General features: G+C 38.0%; 1 pseudogene; it reads right to left on the bottom strand.

Moving 5' to 3' along the window:
• The window catches only part of LOC113075852 (calmodulin-regulated spectrin-associated protein 2-like), a 41,574-nt pseudogene extending 29,895 nt beyond the window's left edge, over positions 1 to 11,679 (bottom strand).
• Between the last annotated feature and the right edge of the window lie 8,312 nt (positions 11,680 to 19,991).

Genomic DNA, 19,991 nt, shown 5'->3' with positions numbered 1-19,991 from the left:
CTATTTTTTAGGTGAAATATCAAATAATGAAATGTATGACACTGATAATGTTAATCCTTTTCACAAACAATCAGATGTTCCTCCATTAAAGATCTCAAAGTTCATAATCATCAGGTTTCACACGAGGAGTTCGTGCAGCTTGAATTCTGCTGTTATTAAAGCAAACGAGGGACAAACAAAATACTAAGAGATTCTGCAATGTTAATTTAATTTCTTGTTATATCATTTACATTGCACGATGTTGAATTAAATTAGAAAAGAATGCAAACTAGAAGCATTTTCATTACTTCAGACCCTCACTGTATACATACAGTTTAAGCCATTACCTTCTGAGTTTCACCTGCAGTGAGAGCGTATGTGCAGTCTACACATTTCTCCAAAAAATATGCTGATTAAAATGATTTTCATCAATGCAGTTTCACAGCAGTGCAGACCCCTCCTCTCCAACTGAGTCACACACACACCTCGACACACTGCCGCAGTGCTAATCGCCATGCCAACGGACACACCCACCCATGTGCACATATAAATGTGCACTCGTACAGAGACAGCAGACTAAACTGTGTTTTTGGATACAGTGGGTGCACGGGAGAGTTTTGCAGACTGTGAGACCAAAGAAGGTCACTTTTCCCGAATAACCTGCAAATCATAAACGCACACACTGTGGTTGATGCAAAGACAAATCAGAAAGCATGTGGTGATGTGTTTTTATTTTGGAGCTTACTGTTCAGAGGGTGAGTCTGCAACAATGAGAGCTATGGATGTGTGTGTTCGTCTCTTGATTTGGGTGGTGCGTCTGTGTTAAATCAGAAGGTCTGAATGAGCTCTGTGGTCTCGGAGGGTAAAAGCACCTAAATTCAACACTGAAAGGACACTGAGTGTTACTGCAGAGACAGAGAGAAAGAGAGAGAGAGAGAGAGAGAGAGAGAGAGAGAAAGAAAGGTAGTACTGCAATGCAGACCTCAGCAGTCCCTAATATGGCTCAGTCATCCATCATACACTTTACACCCCACAACACCCGGTTCACCCAAAAATGAAAAGCCTGTCTTTAATTACTTACCCTCATGTTATTGTAACCCATAAGACCTTCATTCATCTCCGGAACACAAATTAAGATATTTTTTAATGAAATCCTAGAGCTTTCTGACTCTGCATAGACAGCAATGCAACTGACATGTTCAAGGCCCAGAAAGGTAGTAAGGACATTGTTAAAATAGTGCATGTGACATCAGTGGTTCAACCTAATTTTAGGAATCTACATAATTACTTTTTGTGCATAAAGAAAACAAAAATAATGACTTTATTTAACAATTTCTTCACTTCCGTGTCAGTTTTTGAGACACATTCACAGGAGTACCACGACACATGCGTGTGGTTGATGCCGGAGCTGGTGTTCAGACGTAGTACCCAAATGCACTGCACCTGGTTTACAAGCATTCTCATATGATGATGGTGTAACTGTCTTTCTTGGCCTTGAACCCAGTAATTACATTGCTGTCTATCAATCAGATTTCATAAAAAATATCTTAATATGTATGTAAGAAGGTGAGTAATTAATGATAGAATTTTTGGTTGAACTATCCCTTTAAATGATGACAGCAACAGCAGGCAAACCCTCAAAATTATAGCTACACCAAAAAAAAATCCCATATTCTTCTTGCTTGTTCTAGAAAATCTCATGAAAGCTTCAGTCAGTAGTAAGCATACACTGATATTAAAATTCTGGTCAATAACAATAAGACGATTATTATGGCCAATTACAAATATTTTGTAGAAATAATTAATATTATATTATATATAATTAACATAAAAATAAAAAGCAAAAAATTTAAATCGATCATTTTAAAAACTACAAGTAAATTTAGGCATCACAACAACAATGATGGTTAAAAACAATAAAAATAAGTTAATTTAGAAATCACAGCATTATAATGCACAGTGTGAAAAATAGGGCTGCAACTAACGATTATTTTGATAATCGATTAATCTGTCGATTATTTTTACGATTAATCGATTAATCGGTTTATGTACTTATATTTTCGTTTTTTCCCCAAGTAAATTATTAATAAAGGGTCTTTATCATTCAGCATAGATTTTTAAGAGATTTTAACCATTTTGCATTGTCATATCCTCATCAAAAATATACCTGGAGTTGTTTTATTACATTAGTAATCCTTTGTCGAACTCTTCTGCAATCAAAACACTGATCCATACTCTAGCAAAATTCACAAGGAGATTTCAAATATTGTTTTCACCATGGCAGTCCTTAGAGCTTCTAAAGTAGTTTAACATCCTAAACAAAGCTTAAGGAATCTTTGAGAACATATTTTCACGAAGTATAAGGATAAAACAGAATAAAATTGCAGTGCATTGTATTTTATTATTTACTGGGAAAAAGCTTTATAGCTTATGCTGTGAAATTGTAAACAATCCTTCGAAAAAAAGTGCCAATGGCATGAAACCTGAATGGAACTCACAATTTAAAGTAAAATCCATCAGAAGGTTGTCCAGAAAAAAAAATTGGGACACACACAAAAAACCTGCTGTGTGAAAAAGAGCAGTGAATACTTAGAAAAGAAGTGCATTTTAAATATACTCAAACATTTACCTCTCTCATTCAGTCATAATTAGGCTGCAAGTCTGAATTATGAACTGGTAAACGACAAACTGATCACATAACATGTTTGTAAAGCTTTAAATGTTAACTGTTAAAAAGCAATGTTATCAGCTTTTACGACTAAACATTTGCAAACAACCTTGTACTGGAGAATCTGCACAAATAAAATTCTTAGGGGCCGTTCACATATCGCACCTAAAAACGCGTGGAAAACGCTAGTCGCGCCGCTTTCTCCTTCTTTCCAAAGCGCTCGGGCAGAAGCGCCCCTGAGGCGTCTGCCTTTGCTAAGCAACCATGACGTGCTCTCTCCATGACGTGCCCTCTCCATGAAGACCCGGAAATTTCAGCAAAGGATAAATGGATGCGGTGTGGACGCGCCTGGAAAAACGGGCGCATCGCACCGCATGCGTGTCGCGACCGCGTCGCTTCCATTATGAGAGTGCATACTGCGCGCCTACATAGGAAATAACGAACTTGAGCACGCAAAAGCCACGATATGTGAACGGCCCCTTAAACAGTTCAGTAGTGCAGAGTTTACAGGTTACTCTTCATTTTAAAGGCTCAAAGTAAAGTACTCCCACTTCCCGCTGAATGCTGCAGAGACGCTGTTCGGGAAGCACGTGACATAAAACGAGGCCAGCTATTGGCTATTCGCTACTTCACCTGCTGTACTGGCTGAGTAAAACCTCCGGTGGCTCATTACTGCCACACTTTGGTCACCGCAGATTTGAAATATGCACGAAATGAGCCGCTTATGGCAAATAAAATTTATTTAGCGACGAATCGATTACTAAATTAGTTGACAACTATTTTAATAATCGATTTTAATCGATTAAATCGATTCGTTGTTTCAGCTCTAGTGAAAAATGTTATATTCATTTTGAGATTTGCTAAATATTACATTTAACAATCTTATTAAATAAGTGTTGTTTTTAAGATTAACTTTAAGTGAGCAACCTGGAGTAATACATTTTTTCATAAAAGTTTGATGGTTAAATGTTTGAAAATAATTACAGTGAAATATTACACTATTAAGATTTCTTATTTAACTTGATATTTAATTTTTTTTTTTTTTTTTACATTTATTTAAACCCAGCTTTGGGTCAAATACGGACTAACCCAACAGTTTGGTTATATGTGTACATTAAATATGTAACCCAAAAGTTGGGTTAGTCCATATTTGAAGTTGTTTTGAAACAACACAGCATTTGTAGAGTGTATTATTATAATTATTGATATATGACTTAACATTTTTGTCCAGATTGTGCAACCCTACAAACAAGCACTGCAAAACTTTTTTTTTATTACATTTTTTAAATCACATTACAATTGTAAAAAATTACAATAATATTTTTACCACAAATTACATTTTATGCACATACTATATTACTATGAAGGCATTGCAAAGGTCTTTTGAAAACAGTATGTTAACAGAAAAAAAATGAATGTAGTGTCAGATAACTTGCCATCTGTAAGGGGGTCTTGCAGAGGTCTCTCTCAGTCACGAGTCTCTCCTGGTCAGTGACGTAAAGACCTTTCTGAGCGAGGGCCTGGATGACAGCGTTGTGCCCCAGCAGAGGTTTAGCCGCGTCGCTCCTGAGGATCAGACTCCCAGCACGGCAATACAACTCTGCAGAAAGCAGTAGAGACACAACAGGGGGCTTCACATGCTCCTGATCATACTGGTCTCTGTAGAATGGATCCGCCAGCTCCGCCGGTACACAGTCTAAACAGAGAATGACGGGGATTGTGATTGAATGCACAGTTTTGGAAGCTAATGAGAAAAGGTGATTATTCAGTTGGTCATGTGAGGTGGGTAAAACATTTTTTTTTAAGTTCTATATTCATTTCTTAATAACTTAATGTGCTTTTAAAGTTGATTCAGTATCAGTGCATGGTCTGAAGAGAGAGGCACACTGTTTTCAGACTAATCCCATTATAACTCAAGCTTAATCTGATTCAGTGAAGATCTTCAGAATAGCACCATAGCCTCAAACACACACAAACAGACAGGTACAGGCATGCATGAATTGAGTCACACACATATACAGACTGCAATCACTGGGGAGCAAGCCAGCACAATTACACACACACACACACACACGAGTAAACACCCAGGTACAGGCCTGAAAAAAAATGAGTCACTGCACAGCACTTTCCTACAAAAACAAAGCAGTCGTGATGCACACAAACAGAAATTAACAACATCAGGATGACAACATCTGCAGACTGACAATTCAGCTCTGTTTCTGACGCTGAAGTACGACTGCAGATGTCTAAGATTAGAAGGCCAAGGAAATTCCTGGCATCCCATAATGCTTCAGTGTGAGTCAAACTACAGGCGATGTAGATTCCTGCTCTTCCCGGCTCATTTCCTTTCAGTATGTCTTGGTGTGTGTGTGTGTATGTGTGTGTGTTCATTTTCAGGAGGAAATATGTGTCTTAAAGGTGCACTTCCTGCTGTTCTTGCTTAAAAATAAAACATTACAAATAAAAATCATAATAATTAAATATTTACTAATTAATTAACTAGTTTATCATAAATTAAATAACAATAAATGACATCATAGAAATACATAAAGAAAGAAGAAATGTTTATCATTAAAAAAATTATTAACAAATAATTAATAATTAAACTTTTTTTTTTTACATTTTTAATAAATATAATTAAATAAATGAATTAAAAAAAACAGCCACTTTGTTGTTGCATGACTACTTGACCATCATTATTCATTCCTATTAAACACTTAATTCCAGAATTAACTTAACTGCTGGCGACAGTCTTTATGTGTACAGAGGATTCAGAAAACTCTTAAAACCATTCCCCTTAACCTTTATGAAAAGCTGTTGCGTCAATGGAAACCCTTTCTCTGCCAGTCTCCACCAGTTCAGAGCCAGAAGCAAAAAAACACAAACACACACACACTTTTTTGTTAAGCTCACAGTTTTTCCTGAACTTGCTCATAAAGAGCTGCCTGGTTATGGAAAGGTTTTTCCCCCACGTTTCATCCCAGCTAGATGGAGGACAGAGGCAGGAAGTGGCTCTCGAAGTTCACGACAAACACAGGGAGGAAGTGAGGGGTCAGAAAGAGAAAAGCCTGAGGCAGCAAGTCACCACGACTCACAAAAGCCTTTCAAAAGTTCAACTCTGCCCTTTGTGTGTATAAATGTTACTGTAAGGAAACATAACTCTGTTCCTTTATGAAATTGTTATCTTAATGTTTCAATTATCTCAATTATCAAGGTTTTCACAGCAGATAATATATTACATTCTATAGAATTTTCAAGATATTCTTGGCATATGCTTATAATAGTCAAGTATAATGCCAGTGAACAAATTGTACACTCAAAAAAATGATTTTTCACATTTGTTCACTTTACCTGAACAATTCATGTTGAATTAATGCCATTTTGGCTTTTTTTCAGTTCAACATGATTGTGTCATGTTAAACTGACTTAAAACTGTGACTCGTTGGTTTAACATAAAGTTTTCATTTTGAAAGAACATGTTTCAATCAAGTACCTCAAAATAAGTTTTACACTTCCCATCATGCTTTGCACAGGACTGGATATGGGGAGAGAAAATGTTGAAATAAAGTGTTATTTTATGCAGTTTTTAGTAAAATGTGATAATAAGGATACTTTTTCATGTCTAATGCTCTATTATATGGGCATTTTAAAAGAGTTTATATTGGTGTATTTTGTGCGAGTTACCGTTGTGGTGAAGTGTGGAGCTTGTGGTTGGGTTGAGGACCTGCCAAGTTAGCTAAAATTATAAAAATAGGGAAGTTGCGGCCCAATGGTTAGAGTCGAACTGGCAATCAAAAAGTTGTGAGTTCGAGTCCCGGGCCGGCAGGAATTGTGGGTGGGGGGAGTGCATGTACAGTTCTCTCTCCACCTTCAATACCACAACTTAGGTGCCCTTGAGCAAGGCATCGAACCTCCAACTGCTCCCCGGGCGCCGCAGCATAATGCTCCCCGGGCGCCGCGGCAGCATAAATGGCTGCCCACTGCTCCGAGTGTGTGTTCACAGTGTGTGTGTTCACTGCTCTGTGTGTGTGCACTTTGGATAGGTTAAATGCAGAGCACAAATTCTGAGTATGGGTCACCATACTTGGCTAAATGTCACGTCACTTTCACTTTTGTCACTTTCAATTACAACAATAAAGGTTTGAAAATGTAACATGTTTTGTCCATTTATTCAATAGAATTAAGAAAATGTAAGGTGCTTATATAAAGCAAGTAACAATAAGTTATTGAAAATGAGTAAAGTTTATGTATTATACAAGCTTAAATCACAGTTCATCAGTTTTCATAAAATGTATTTAATTCATTTACGTTAACTGAACATGAAAAGGTGAAGCTTAAACAAATATTAACTTTTGCGTTGGATTTATGTGATTACATTGGATGGAAAATTGACATCTAATTGAATTAAATAAGTTTTAACTTTTGGGGTTAAATATTTTTTTGAGTGTATGTTAAGGCCAGCATGAAATGTCAATTGCAATCAACTTTTCTTCCTTACTGTGAAACGGATCCTCAAGCAGTTAAAAAAAGAAGCAGAACTGGACTTGATTTGTCCATCATTAACTAGTTGTTGTTTACTAAATGCAAAGTGGTTGGGTCTGTTATGATTTATTCAAGGTTGTTCCAAACCCTTCCAGGCTTTTTTCTTCAAAAAGACGCCAAAAGCATTATAAAAGAATCATAAAGTGGCCCTTAATACTTGTGTGCTAAATTCCAAGTAATCTGAAGCCATATGATCACTTATAAAAACAGGCCAAAATTTAAGTCAGAATTCCCAGAAAACCTTCCCCTCCAGTGTGTTGTACACTCACTTCTTCTGGATGTGGAACTGGATCACAAATTATTCATGCATACATAGACCCATTTATGTAGATCGGGGGCACATTCTCTTAAAAAAAAATGTAATCCACTTCATCTTCAGAAGCTCATATGTCGGGAGTAAATACTGCTATGTTCATTATTACATCCAACAATAGGACACCTCAATCACGTAGGGGTCATTCTTGTCAACATTTCCTCCGGCGGTGGGACAATGGCGGACTGATGAGTCACTCAGGGCGGGTCTAAGGTAAGACACCAGTCCAGTCAGTGCTGAAATGCCACCGTCAATCAAACTATCATGGGAGGTGCCTGTTTTTGTGACATCACACAGACAGACATCTGAGATGGACTCGATTTGAGAAATGTGTAAAGATTTAAAGGGGGGGGTGAAATGCTATTTCATGCATACTGAGTTTTTTACACTGTTAAAGAGTTGGATTCCCATGTTAAACATTTGAAGGAGTGTTTTTGTTCCCAAAATACTACTTCCGGTTTGCCACAAGTTTCGGAAAGTTTTTTTCGAGTATGGCTCTGTGTGACGTTAGATGGAGCGGAATTTCCTTATATGGGTCCTGAGGGCACTTCTGCCGGAAGAGCACACGCTCCCGTATAGCGAGGCTGAGCAGCACAGACATTTCACTGATCAGATCGATTCACTGATCAGAGCGAGAGCGTCGCGAAAAGTCACAAAAGAAGTGTGTTTTTGGTTGCCAGGGCAAGACAACCCTGCACAGCTTACCAAAAAAAAAACGGCATTAAGGGACCAGTGGATGGAGTTTGTTTTTACAGAGCATCAACGGAGTTGTGCAAGTGTTTTTGTTTGTTCCCTGCATTTCGAAGATGCTTGTTCACAAGGCCCAGTTTGACGACGGATTTGCTTATCGTTTATTTCTTAAGGATGATGCAATCCCAAGGAAAAAGGGTCACGATCGTGTGTTGGAACCGCAGGCTGTGAGTAAAACTCCTTCAAATATCTCTGCCTCCTTGTTAGTCCGTCCCCTCCCATGCCAGAGACCGGGGTTCGAGCCCCGCTCGGAGCGAGTCATTACTGCTGCTGCTTTCGTTCAGTTTCAGCCTCTGGATCTGATTCTGGATCATAAATAAACGGCTGAATCTGACTGTAAGCCATGGTTTGTTTTGGATGATGGGTTTTCCCTCACGGTAATGTCACAGCTTCCAAACGCTCTCAACGCAAAAGCCTATTCACGCTTGTGATTCTTTAGCCCCGCCCACACGTCACGCCTCCAGCCGGTCGTGTTTTTCTGGGAAAAATCAGTACAGACTATCTTTCTCTTATGAATATAATAAAACCAAAGACTTTTTGGATTTATGAAGGATGCAGTACTACTCTATATGTACTCAAGATTAACAGGATATTGAGTGAAAACGAGCATTTCACCCCCCTTTAAGCACTGGTTGAATTTTTATCATTTTAGGGTGGTTGTGTACACACACAGCCATTTCAGTTCAAATAACTTGTAAAAGTGCATGTAGCATCATATGACCCCTTTAAGAAACAAATAAAGTTTGTTTCCACATTCCACATTATGAGTCCCTTATATGTAACATAACATGAATGTTTGACATTTTTGGTCCTTAACAGTTTACAGCAAGAATAACAGTGCACAGAGTCACATGTGAACGTCACACACTCGCAGCACTCCTCAGGCTTCAGTGATGTAACAGAAACGAATGCTCTCTGTTGTGGTATGTGCAGTATGCCACAGATGTTAGGCTGGAGGGAAAGACAGGACATGGACAATTTTGCTGTGAGGGCCTACTGGCAATCAAAACAGCTGTTTGTGGTCTTGTTTATTTTTCATTTCCGAGAAAAGTATTTGGATGAATAGACATCCACCAGACTCTATTTTCAATCTAACGATGCCTTGCAATGGTATGGCTAGATTTCCTGTGTTTGTTTCTCATGCTGATCAGCAGTTTAACTCTACTGTGAAGAGCAGTGTCTGATGGGCACACTTAAATGCATGTAATATTATTAGACACTAAATGGTGTGTTATTTGCAATTAAATGAATATATATATATATATCATTACATTTGATTAAGTGTAATCGGTTAAACTAAAGATTGTTTTTATGACCCACTTACAGTAAGTACTTTATGTATAATTTTATAATTGTCTTAGAAATACACTTACTGCCAAATACTGACAAGCATTAATAGCAACTAAATTATACTTTATTGTTATTTCTGAAACTTGCATGTCAAATTTAAATGGACTTTTAATGTAATGTTGAATGACAAAACAGTAATTAAATGTACTATTTATAAGCAAAATGAAAGAATATTAAATCATGTACTTTAAATTAAAACCTTTGATCTGAAATTAAACTGCAGACTTAAAGTGTGCTTAAGTGTGTTTAGAAACAGTCATGCAAATATATTTTTTTAAAGTACACAAAAATGTAACTTAAAATGTTCTGCAAGTACAGTTTTTTAAAACATTCAATACGATTAAGCACACCTGATGGTGTTAATGATGGTATTAAGTCCAATAGGAGTTTTTGTTAATGTCACTAACAGAACAGACTCAAATTTAGCATCTGCAATAGAGATCAGAGTAAATCCACACTTTATAACCATATTTGAGTTCATGAACACCAGCAACTCTGATGAGAAAAGCAGACTTTTTACAGACACACACACAATTCTGCCAGCAGTCGTCTTCATCTTGGCCCAGTTGTGTTGCACTCCACAGGCGTTTCTGTTGTGGGCCGGGCCGCTCTAGCAATAAAAGCCACACTGCTTAGGCCATGCAAGTTTGATAGTCTGTGTTTATGTTTATTCCAGCATCCTCCATGAGGAGCTGTTCTGGAAAATTCAACCTTATTACTGTGAGCTGGAGTGGGGAATCTGTTTTGAGCATTCATTACGGACTGTCGGGATGGACTTAAAGCCATAAGCCAGATTGTGGCCTTTCATGAGTCTATGTAGGGAAATAGGCTAATGGTTTCAGCAGACATGACAACAATTGCCAACATGTAGACTTTTTGTGAAATTCACTGGTTGTTACATCTGTATACTCCTTCTCATGAGACACATATGAACTTAAAATACCTTAGAAAATTGCAGAACTTATACAAATTTAGTTCATGTCTCCTAAGAGAACAACAAGTTAATTCTTTCTTTTTTTTCATTATTAAACAAATTGATGATCAACAAAATCCCTCCACTAAACACTCATGATGCTAAATATGTTCAGTGCATTTTTAAATACTGTCAGGGGAAAACAGGCATGATGACACACTTTTACTCCAGCCCATATTTCTCTAAGTAGGTCTGTTTTCAATTTGAATGCATGCTTATGGTGGCTTATGTGGTAAGCAAGAGCAAGGTGTCACAATATGTGGGGTAAGTTGTCACAGTGAAAACTGCCATTAAATACGTGTTTCAGCAAAATGTTAAGACTAACACAGTTATGAAAGACAAAACAATTCATGAAAATGTACATTAAACCAGGGGGTTTCAATCTCTTAAATGTCACGGCACCCCAAATTTGATCATCCTCATGCAAAGGACCCCATCCTAAAATCTAAAAGGCATCTACAAAGTTTGTATAGAAACTCAATTTTATACTGTGAAATATTAATATTATAAATGTCTAAAATATTAATTTGACAATTTTAGCCTTCCCTAAAGTTCCATTATTCCATTATTATTATTTTGTTAAAAACAACAATAATAATAAATAAAATAAAAAACTCATTATAGTGCTGTTATTGTACTGTATTTATTTGCTCATTTGCTTATTTAAACCTAATTTATTTTTATTTTGTTTTCATCTGTTTGCTCATTCATTTTGCTCATTTAATTTATTACTTATTTTGAATTCATGTATACTTATTATTATTACTATTATTTCCACTCTCATTTCCTCGTTTTTTAATATAATTTCCACGCACCCACCTTGGGGCCCCCTGTGATCCCCGGACCCCAGTTTGATAAAGCCTATATTAAACCACTGAGATACAGTGTAGCCCATGTGACAACTTCCCCCAGCACTCAAAATCCAAATTTTTCAAACCGTTAAGCGCCACCTACCAGATCCAAAGGCTTTGGCGATGAGCCACGTCAAGCTGCAGGATATCTTGGCCCTGGTGAAATCATAGTGATCAACAGATTTGATCGAGGGCACGATGAACGTCCTCTTGCTCTCCTTGATCTCTGCGGCATCACCCATCTTGACATCTAATCAACTCAGTTTTATTCTAAAAGCACTTCCAACACCACAAAGTGGAACCAAAGTGCTGTGCATAAAAATAAGATATAAATAGGCATAAAACTAACACAGAGAACGCGTCGCTGCATCACGTCCCGCGTTGCTATGAGATAAGAGCGGTGATGTGAAAAATAACGGATCGGCGCGAGCTCTCGTGTAGTCCAATAATTCTGCTCTCATATATTGATTAGCAAGGCCTATATAGAGGACAAACAATCCCAACTGCATCTCCGAGCGTCGGATTCAATATCCAACAAGAAAATCCAGGCGGCTGCTGTAGCTCTCATCCGTTTCACCGGCATTATATCCTCAAGTTGCTGTAGATGACATAAATCAATATTTCTTATGTGACACGAGCGCCATGATGAGGGATGTCAAGTTCAGTGGCGAGGAGAGGCGATCTACGAGTTCACTGTTTTGTGTCATTATTTCTCGTCTTTAACTTTTGTAACTGTCCTTCCTAAAATCTCCCTCTCCCTGCGGTCCGCCTGCCGCACTGGCCTGGAAAAAAAGAGCGAGATGAGTGCGCATGCGCGAAACGCCCAGACGCAGACGAGCACTGCTGAGGCAGATTCACAGAGACGTCAAATAAAACGAAATTTTACACACCTCATCTGTTTTACTCATCTACACTACATTATATGTTACACATCTGCCCTTTCAGTTCTCTTAATATGCTAACTTGTTTGTAGGCTACGCTGTGTAATACACACATACATACATAAAATACTACTATTATTAAATAAAATATACTATTATTACTGTATGTAATAATACATACAGTATTATTACAATTTCATATGATTATTTTTTTTAAATAAATAACTAATTTCCTTCCTTTACCCTGAGATCAGATCACAACTTAGATATTAAAATGTATTGTAAACATACAGATGAAAAATGTGAATGTGTGTATATATAGATATAAAATCATACAATTATATACACACTATAATTACATAAAAATATATGTAATTGTGGTGTGTATATAATGATATTCTTTATAATTATATAATTATATATTAATATTTATATTTTAATTTAAAATATAATGTAAAATATTAATATATATTTTAATAAAATTTATTATAATGAGTAAACGTAGAAGGGTTTAATTTATTTCGCCACTATCAACAGATATTGGTGAAAATGTAAAAAAAAAAAAAGAAGAAGAAGAAAAAAGAAAAAAGAAAAAAAGAAGTATTCATTTAAAAATATTAATTATTTGTTTCATCTTATGGTATTAACACTGAGCAACAGGAAACGAAGAAAGGATATTGCTCCAAAAAAATACAAATAAATGCATATATCTCTATATGTCAATCAAATTAATCTGTTAATAAAATATTTTTTCCCTATATGATGGCATGTTCAATCAATAGAATAAATACAGGATATTCACATCCTTTGAGACGTGAGGTGAGATGGGGTTGTAACTCTGTAGGATCTTTACTGTGAGGTGTGGAGGCAGATGTGAGTCCTCAGGTTGTGTTACTCAGAAGCAGTTACTCAGATTTGTCAGACAGGAAGGGGTGTGACCACTGCTGTGGCCAAGGCCTCTGACTATCAGCTCTGGAGAATAGCTGTAATTACTGCCCTCTACCCACACACACAACCCTTTCACACATACACACTCACATAACCCTTTCATGTGAGAGAGAGCGAGGCTTCTAGTTCTCAAGCACAAATGGAAGTCATTTACTGAACTCCAATAAATATGTGTGTGTGTGTGTGTGTGTGAGAGAGAGAGAGAGAGAGAGAGAGAGAGAGAGAGAGTGAGTTTGTTCAACCAGATGTGACTGAAATCTCTCCTGCTAATTTTAGCAGCTAATTATAAACTCACTGCTAAAGCTTCTGACCCTGTTTGAATTACATCACACTGTGAAGTCATTCTGTGTTTTAAATCATATGTTAAGTTAAACAATCATTAAATCATCAACTTAAAACCTGTTAAATGTCACCGTCCCGTATACGGGACGCCTAAATTTACTTCAATATATTACAATTATATCCTAATCTAATCATGACAAACTATATATCGTTGGAAAGGTCTAAGACTCCTAAATAGATATTTGACCATGTTTTGTTGTTAAAAATTATGAAGGAACAGTAAAAGATTAATTTATAAAAAGAGTGCACCTCAAAACATATTCATCATAACAGGAGTTCTGACCTTTGTCACAAAAAATCTACTCCGCTTCCTTTTTCCCTATCACATGTTTTAGTAATCAACATAAATTATATATCATTTGAAAGCTTATATACTCCAAATTCATCTTATGAAAACCATTTTGAAATCAGACACTGCGTTACCATGGAAATCATACTTTAAAATCTTTTAGCGTGGTCCTCCCCCTTAGTGGGAGGGGTCATATTCCAAATATATTACGGTCTTTTAGAATCAAAACTTTTCATAATCTTGACAAAATACATATCGTTGGAAAGGTCTGAGTCTCAAGATTCCATATTTGGTGGTTATTTTGTCATAGACATAATATTGAGAGAGAAATTGATACATTTGTGACAAACAAATGCATCCAAAAAATTCAATGGCCCCCGGTGGCTTTTGGTGGTATAACACCTAAACAAAATTGCACATGAACCTACATTTTTTTTTATATCAACTTCAAATTTGGAACACAACTTATTTAGACATATGGCTTTAATTTTATAGCAATTTTGGATTAAAACATATTTTATAAAATATTTATTTTATATAAAATATAATAAAAATAAAATAATAAATGTATTTACAGTAAATTTAAACTTCTATAACTTTTTTATGCTTTCATTTTTTTTTAAATGATTTCACTTCTGCAATAATCTGCAGATTGTCTTCTTTAAAAAGAGACCAACCTTTGGTCTGTATTCAAAAGCGTTTATGAATTATAACAATTTAAGTGTGAATAGTGTACTTTCACGTGTATGCTAAAAAATGGGGGTGACAGTTAAAAGGTTAAAAGAAAAAGAAAAATTTAAATGATACTTAATATATTCAATCTCCCTATGTCCACCTGTTTGTGCTTTTACATTAAATGTCCATTTAATTATTTCACTGCAGAATTAAATGGCAACTGTACACACAGAGTAATGTCCCTGTAGCAGACACTGCACAGCATTATTGGGGATGATTGGGAGACTTTAGGCCTCCTACATTCTTACAGCCTGTAAAACTTCAAAACTTGAAGACACCATTATGTAACATTTAGGGGTAAACAAAAACTGTAGATTCCCCTTTAGATTTTGTACCTGAAATTTAATGTAAGTAAAGCTCGAATTACAGCTTTATATCTTTTAGAGTACGTTGTGGATGTGTGTGTATGTGTGGGCATGTTTTTGTGACATATCAAGACACATCTCTGTATAATGACATGGGTATGACACAGGTATTACAAGGAGAGGGTGACTTATGAGGACATAAGCCATGTCCCCATTTTTCAAAACGCTTATAAATCATACAGAATGAGGTTTTTTGAGAAAGTAAAAATGCACAAAGTTTCCTGTGAGGGTTAGGGTTAGGGGTAGGGTTGGTGAATGGCAATAGAATATACAGTGTCTACATTATAAAAACCATTACGCCTATGGGATGTCCCCACTTTTCACAAAAACAAACGTGTGTGTGTGTGTGTGTGTGTGTGTATATATATATATATATATATATATATATATATATATATATATATATATATATATATATGTCATGATCCTGCCCTCGTGTCCTTGATTTTTACTAGTCTTGAGGCAGGATCATGACAGACCCTTGTTTTGTGTACAAGCGCATGGCCTTGTCTTTGGGCCATGTGCTTGTGTTGTCTCGTTCCCTAGCCCCGCCCCCCTTGTTATCCTAGTCGTGTCGTGATTGCCCTATCTGTGTCACCTGTCGTGTCTTTATTGTTCCCCCTATTTAGATCTCCTAGTGTGCTCTGTCTTGCGTCGGTTCATTGTGTTACGTACGTGTTTCTCAGATGTGTTCCACACTTGTGACTGTGATTGTATCCTGTATACCGTGAGTGTTTGTTTATAGTTAGTGTTTAGTGTCTTTATCTGGTCAGCCCTGTCTTGTTTTGGTTATTTAGTCCTTACCCTAGCCCTTGTTTTCCCCCTCGTGGGTTTTTGTTTTCCCTTTTTGTATTTAATAAACCCTTTTGTGTTGAATCCTGTCTGCACTTGAGTTCCTCCCTTGCAAACCCTGACAGAATGAACCGACCAAAAGGGAACTCAGCAGACAGGAGGCAATACTGGATGTTGTCAGCCAGCAAGCGAGATTGTTTTGAGGGCTCTCGCCTTGTGGTGTTCCGGGGGACCAGGGGAGGTCGTTCTGGAGCGAGCGGGCGAGAGGAGGAGCCCCAGAGGTCCCCACCTACCCAGCTGCCAACGGTTCCAGAGGGTCGTATCCTGGCCGTGGCCACTCTGGGGGATCAGGCACATCCCTCACCGAGTCCTGAGGTGCCTCCCACACCCGTCGGTCTCCCCGGGAAGCGAGGGAGACGGTTATCGTGGGAGTCTGCCTCGGAATCGTCGGAGTCAGCCCTGCCAGAGACCGAACTCCCCCAACCCGCCTCTGACCCAGCTGTGGTCTCTGCACCGCGCCCAAGGAGGAAGAGGAGGAAGAGGGGGCCTGCCGGTCCTGTGACCCCGTTTCCTCCTGTGCCAGCAGCGGAGAGCGCTGGCGTGCCCGTGCCAGCAGCGGAGAGCACTGGCGTGCCCGTACCAGCAGCGGTGGGCGTGCCCGTGCCAGCAGCGGTGAGCGCTGGCGTGCCCGAGCCAGCAGCAGTGAGCGTGCCCGAGCCAGCAGCAGTGAGCGTGCCCGAGCCAGCAGCAGTGAGCGTGTCCGAGTCAGCAGCGGTGAGCGCTAGCGTGCCCGAGCTGGGAAAGAAAGCTGTATGCAAGTCGGCAGTCGTGAGAGCGGAGGAGAGAGCCGCGGCCGACTCTGCAGCAAAGACTCTTGTACAGTCGGTTTCATCTCATAAGGAGATGCCAATTGTCCTAGCTGCTAAAGCATTTTCTGATTATTTGTCCCGTCTTGTCCAAATTTTAGAAATCCCCGTCAGTCCTGTCTTGTCCCCTGACCCTGTCCCCAGAAGTCCCAAATGTCCAGCCGTTGTCTCCCCGTGTCCTGTTGATGTGGCCCCGTGTCCTGTTGATGTTGTCCCCCCGTGTCCAGTAGATGTTGTCCCCCCGTGTCCAGTAGATGTTGTCCCCCCGTGTCCAGCCAATGTGGCCCCGTGTCCTGTGGTCCCCCGTGTCCAGTAGATGTCGTCTCCCCGCGTCCCGTAAGTGTTGTCCCGCGTCCCTTGTCTGGTCCTGTCATGTCCCCTGTCAGTTGTCCCGAGACCCCTCCCCGTCCCTCACCACCCAGACCTGCCCGTACCCCCCGTCGTCAGCCTTCGTCCTGTCCTCCTAGGATTCCTACCCCTCCCACCCTCCCTGGTCTGTCCCCCATGAACTTTGTGGTCCCGCCCCCTCCCCTTCCCTGTTTGTTTTTTTTGATTTGTCACCCCAACCCTGCCGTTGTGTACTCATGTTTGCCTTTGCTGTTATTTGTCATGTCCTGTTGGTTTTTGTCTGTGTCCCAGTCTGTCATGTCAGTCATGTCCCGTGTTTGATGTTCCCTTGAGGAGCGTCTGGAAGCCGCTCCTTAAGGGAGGGGTTCTGTCATGATCCTGCCCTCGTGTCCTTGATTTTTACTAGTCTTGAGGCAGGATCATGACAGACCCTTGTTTTGTGTACAAGCGCATGGCCTTGTCTTTGGGCCATGTGCTTGTGTTGTCTCGTTCCCTAGCCCCGCCCCCCTTGTTATCCTAGTCGTGTCGTGATTGCCCTATCTGTGTCACCTGTCGTGTCTTTATTGTTCCCCCTATTTAGATCTCCTAGTGTGCTCTGTCTTGCGTCGGTTCATTGTGTTACGTACGTGTTTCTCAGATGTGTTCCACACTTGTGACTGTGATTGTATCCTGTATACCGTGAGTGTTTGTTTATAGTTAGTGTTTAGTGTCTTTATCTGGTCAGCCCTGTCTTGTTTTGGTTATTTAGTCCTTACCCTAGCCCTTGTTTTCCCCCTCGTGGGTTTTTGTTTTCCCTTTTTGTATTTAATAAACCCTTTTGTGTTGAATCCTGTCTGCACTTGAGTTCCTCCCTTGCAAACCCTGACATATATATATATACTGTGTATTAATATACTGTGTAATTAATAAAAAAAAAAAAATTCAGAATGAAACCTGATGAAATAACAAATTTCTTGAACTTTGAATATCTAAAATTAATTAGGCTAATAAATAGAAGAATAAATAAGTCCTTAAAGTAGCTAAACACAAGCAAAGACAAAACAAGATAAATGATAAATATATAAATTACATAAAGAATAAAATGCATGGCAATAAACACATGCGTAGTAAATAAATAAATAAATCCTTTAGATTTAAAATCGGTTTTCTATTGCTTTACATGATAGCTTATAGTTAAGCTGCGTTGTTGTATTTGTACCACAAGATGGCAGCATTCGTTCTTCATTTATTTTCTTTTTCTTTACTTTCATTATTCTTTTTAGACTACAACATCTGACACCGTGGAGAGAGAGAGAGAGGGCGAGAGAGAGAACGAGAGATTACAATTTGAAAATATAAACTTTGTTCCAATTTAAATTGATTATCTAATTATAGTTATGCGATTTATCTGAATAATATAAAATAATCCCGCCATCTGATATTATATAAATTATAGGAAAAAAAAGTTAACTAAGAATCATGAAGACTCGTTTGTATTAATTTATTTCTGGATAACATATCACTATCCAGTCTATTCTTTTTTTGCCTTATTGTAGGCTATATAAACGATTGTGGAGAACATGAGTAAAAAATAAAAAAATAAAAAGCAATTCTAACACTAGCTCGCTCTATTCTTTTTCTATTTTATCTGTTTTCTTTTTATTTATTATATTATTTAAAAGCCCTTGCTACGTGTAATGTATTTCAGCTAACTGAGACTTGTTATAGCACTTATATATCATTGCTCTTTTGTTGTTTTTGATTGCTTCCACTGTCCTCATCTGTAAGTCGCTTTGGATAAAAGCGTCTGCTAAATGAATAAATGTAAATGTAAAAAGAGCCAGTACCTCCTAAACATTCAGGAATGTGTTATGATTGCGAACATCAGAACTTTTGATTATTCACTTGACATTCAATTCAAAGTGTGTGCCATTTTCATGCTAAACACTACCAGCCTCACCCAACCCCCCAAAACCACACACACACACACACACACACACACACACACACACACACACACACACACACACACACATAATGTGCTGCATATTTAATATACAAAGATGCCTTCACACAAACATAACACGGGCTGTGTGTTTTCCACTGCATCTCTTCACTGACCCCCACCCAACGGGCCCTACACCCTCCCATACACAGATGAGCCCCATCCTCATGAAGCAGCACACAAAAGGACAGTTCAGGCCGTTGATGGTGTCTGCATGTCCATGTATGCAGTGCAGTGTGTGCTCTTTGCTCTGATATGTCAAACTGCTTCCAGATACGAGCCAGTTGACGTCAGTGTTATCGCAGATACTACATATGTAGCTGTGTATTTCTATAAACCCTGTTAACATTCACAACAGAGAGCCGATACATTTGTGGCATTTGAGAGAGGCTTTTATTGAAGTGCACAAGTCATAATCTTCTTTTTCACTTGTTTTGTGGAATACAGTACATTTACATTTTGATATACACAAACACTTTTTTTTTTTTTACAAAATCATATTTTACCATAAAACCATTCAAGTATGAAATAAGAAATTGCATTGTGATTATTTCTCAGTTTTTATTAATACTAAAACAAAGATACATTGCCATTCAGAAGTTTGTGGTTGGTAAGATTTTTGTTTATGTTTTTGTATTTATCAAAAATACAGTAAAAACAGTAATCTTATGAAATGTTATTATAATTTAAAATAACTATTTTCATATATATTAATATTTTTTAAATTACATTTATTCCTGTTATGGCAAAGCAAAATATCTCTCATTATTTGATGATGGTAAAAACAGATGTACCGATAAATATTGGTGTTGGAATTTTTGTTCAATTTTTTTCAAGATTCATTGATGAACAGAACATTTAAAGGAACAACATCTGTATTTTTAATTTTTTTTTCATTTTTACTGTCACCTTTTCAATTTAATCCTTGCTGAGTAAAAGTATTTTATAATTTAAGCGTATTACAGTAATGAGAGTTTAGAGAGAAAGATGGTCAGTTGTCAAGAAAAATAAAGTC

This window comes from Carassius auratus, unplaced genomic scaffold (assembly GCF_003368295.1).
Source record: "Carassius auratus strain Wakin unplaced genomic scaffold, ASM336829v1 scaf_tig00017776, whole genome shotgun sequence".
Classification (NCBI taxonomy): domain Eukaryota; kingdom Metazoa; phylum Chordata; class Actinopteri; order Cypriniformes; family Cyprinidae; genus Carassius; species Carassius auratus.
The sequence above is the reverse complement of the archived record's forward strand: the minus strand, read 5'-3'. Positions and strand labels throughout refer to the sequence as shown.